Source organism: Etheostoma spectabile, unplaced genomic scaffold, assembly GCF_008692095.1.
Source record: "Etheostoma spectabile isolate EspeVRDwgs_2016 unplaced genomic scaffold, UIUC_Espe_1.0 scaffold342, whole genome shotgun sequence".
Taxonomy (NCBI): domain Eukaryota; kingdom Metazoa; phylum Chordata; class Actinopteri; order Perciformes; family Percidae; genus Etheostoma; species Etheostoma spectabile.
Window position 1 is genome coordinate 407,615 of NW_022605589.1, and position 432 is coordinate 408,046.

At 50.7% G+C, this 432-nt stretch overlaps 1 protein-coding gene across 1 annotated transcript in view; it reads left to right on the forward strand.

Annotated features, from left to right (window-relative positions):
• Positions 1 to 432, forward strand: part of top3b (DNA topoisomerase III beta) — a 153,464-nt gene that overhangs the window by 1,144 nt on the left and 151,888 nt on the right. The window lies entirely within an intron of this gene.

Below are 432 nucleotides of genomic sequence, written 5' to 3' on the forward strand. Positions count from 1 at the left end.
TAACGTTGCAACCTTTAGCGAACGTCCCCCTAACGTTGGGCTCGTTCGAGATGAGCCAGGTCTGTGCAGAATCGATCACCGGCGATCGGCGCCCGATGCATGCCGGTTAGATTTGTGTCCGACTTGATCCCGACTTGCTCTGACGTCATGCACACGTGGGCAACGGAAATCTCACGAGAGCAAGGCGGACGCAGTTCTGAGACGCAGCGGCGCAGTGCTTTTCACCAACGCAGAGCCATGCGGAACCCGGCGGACCCAGAGCATGCTGGCAACGCCGGCTTCTCTCTGTTTAACACCTGATTGGGTTACAACATGATGACGTTTTATATAAACTTTTTTATTGTTTTTGAATCGGAGCGATGTTAAATGCTATTTGTCTTATTTAAAGACTTATTCTGTCCAGAACACACGTTGTGAGGCTGATAGAGACGT